This window comes from Bombyx mori, chromosome W (assembly GCF_030269925.1).
Source record: "Bombyx mori chromosome W, ASM3026992v2".
NCBI classification, from domain to species: domain Eukaryota; kingdom Metazoa; phylum Arthropoda; class Insecta; order Lepidoptera; family Bombycidae; genus Bombyx; species Bombyx mori.
This window is the reverse complement of record NC_085135.1, coordinates 4,037,507-4,040,589: the sequence shown is the minus strand read 5'-3', so window position 1 is coordinate 4,040,589 and position 3,083 is coordinate 4,037,507.

Here is a 3,083-nt window from a genome sequence, read left to right as displayed (position 1 = left end):
GTGCGGACTCACAAGAGGTCCTACCACCAGTGATTACGCAAATTATAATTTTGCGGGTTTCAGTGTATTACACGATGTTATTCCTTCACCGTGGAAGTCAATCGTGAACATTTGTTGAGTACGTATTTCATTAGAAAAATTGGTACCCGCCAGCGGGATTCGAACATCGGTGCATCGATACACACGAATGCACCAGGCGTCTTATCCTTTAGGCCACGACGACTTCAAATTATTGAGAAGGCGGTCTAGTTTGTTGAGGAGATCTGCATTCAGGTCATAGTAGCACACATCACCGTAGTCGACCATAGGGAAAATTAAAGTCTGCACAAGCGTGGCCTTTACATTCGATTGTAGCATATTTTTTAGCCGATAGAGAGATCGCAAGGTCCTGATGACTTTTTGACTAATGGATGTTGTTTGCGCTCTCCAAACAAGTGTAGTGTCAATGTGTAATCCAAGATATTTGACGTTTCGGCTAAAGGGGATGATAATGTCATTGAAAATAACAGGCGACAACTTAAAATTACTGATCTTCTCATATTTCGATGGCTACCAACAATTATCGCCTGGCATTTGGTAGGATTCACCGCCAGACCAAACCTATCAGACCAATTTTTGATTGATTTGAAATCATGATTTAATTTGGTAATATTGTCCGATATGTGATCAACATCGGTTTGTGCGTACAGTTGAAGATCATCGGCGTAAAGATGAAATGCACACCGTAGCTCATGGGGGAGAAAATTTATAAAAATTTAAAACAAGAGAGGAGAGAGGACACCGCCTTGTGGGACGCCAGATTCAAGATTACACCAGTTTGATGAGAGTTCGTCATTACGAACAGATTGCTGACGTCCCTGAAGATAAGCAGAGAACCAATCAAACGCCCCTTTTGAGACGTTGAGATGGTAGAGGATGGAAAGAAGGATATCGTGACAAGCGGTGTTAAACGCGTTTGAGAAATCAACCAAAACTAGTATAGTGATTTTGGATTCTTCCAAGCCCGCCCTGATATCACCTGTTACTTTCAGAAGCGTAGAAATGGTACTGTGGCCTGGTCTAAGCCCAGATTGAAAAGGGCTAATTAGGGAATTATTAAATATATATCGAGAAAGCTGCTTATGGACACAGATCTCGAGCGCTTTGGATAGGAAGGGTAAGATTGAAATTGGGCGAAAGTGATTAGGAACAGAAGGGTCAGGAATTTTAGGTAGAGCACGAACATAAGCTCTGCGCCATAGGAAAGGAAACTCTCCGGAGTCAAGAGAGAAGTTAATAATATGATAGATTGCAGGTAGGAGACAGTCTAGGATAGTTATAATCATGCGGCGAGATATGTTGTCACATCCCACCGCATTAGATTAAATGGAAAGTATCACTTTTCTTATCTCAGAGGGGGCAACTGGGAAGAGCTGAAAGGGGACAATATCTGGACGCTTTAGGCCAGACAAATAAGACAACGTTTGATTTTTAGTTAACTAAAAATCAAACGTTGTCTTATTGTCAAATCCCTTAAGGGATCTATCACGGAGGATTTGGAGAAGTGTCGGTTGAGATCATATAATTGAATAATATTTGGAATGTCCAAACGTCGCGATCTGCCGATACCCAAAGTTCCGAGAAATTTCCAAACATCGGCAGGAGAAGAAGAAGCGATATTATCCTGAATGTAGCGGCGCTTGGCATTACATGTCATTTAATTACACCATTAGCAGACTTAAAAAGGAGCCAATTATCTTCTATGCGATTCTTTTTGTATTTTCGAAAAGCGCTATCTCTGCGACGCATGGCCATCTTAACTCCTTCAGTCATCCATGGTGCAGGCGTTCGTTTTAGTTTTACTCTTCTAATTGAGGCATGAATATAATATAATTTGATTACGATATTATTGAAAATTTCGACTTTGTGGTCAACTGATGCAGCATCTACTAGGGGATCCCAGTTTATCTCGGCTGCATCATTCCTGAGTTTTTCAAGATCCATGCGAGAAAAGCACCGCCTGTGCAGGGTCTTGGGAATAGGTTTTGGGGATTTCCTATATGGTAAGAAAAATTAGGTCATGATGAGAGAACCCTGGAGCAGTATGTTGACCATGAGAGGAAACTAAGAAAGGATTCGAGGTAAGGATTAAATCGAGCCAGGTGTGTTCACCGACGGTATTCAGGTGCGTCGCTTGTAGTTTGCATTAGATGAAGAGTAGTTGATTCAATTATTTGAAGAAGCTTCTGGGATCTAGAGGAATTACCAGAAAGATATTTGTGTTGAAATCACCCATGATGATAAGATGTGCGTACTCAGAGCCCAAAGATTCTAATACGAACTCAGTAAAGTAATCAATATTAGGGGGACAATAGGTGACACCAACTACAGTTTTTACTCTCTTAGGAGAAACCTCGAGAAAAAGAAACTCCGCACTAGAGTTGGTAGAAGAAGAAGACAATATTTTATATGGAAACGTGCTGCGAAGTTAAATGGCCACACCACCTCCTCTACCGACCGTTCTATCATTACGGATAAGAATAAAACCTGGGAGAGAGAGAAAGAGGTCGACAGAAGAGTAGGCTTGAGCCACGTTTCGGATATCAGGATGACGTCGGCGTTGGTATTGTAAAATGTATGATACAGTTCGCCATAATGACTGGTTACACTCTGTGCATTGATGTGGCATACGGTGACCTGGCAGCCAGATTTGTGGTCAAAAGTATGTCGTAAGAAGTCAACAAGGGTGTCGGTGGCTGAACCAAAACTTTCCTCTCCAGAAGACGTACTGGATTCATTTGCAGAAAAAAAAGAATCATCATCAGTATCTGATACACCTGATAAAAAAGACATAAATAATAAAATTTGAAGAAGAAAAAAATGTGTCTATGTATAAAAAACTAATCTATATTAAATATATACTAATCTATAAAAAACTATCTAAATATATTTAAAAAATAGCAATTTGGTAAGATACGGCTTAGTGAATTTAGCCCCTCTTTTTTTGATTTTCGGATTTTTTTTATTTTTTAATTATTTGTTCGTGGTTTGCTCGTTAATGTTCGAATGTAAAAAAATTTTGTTCGTCTTTTATTTATTTTTTT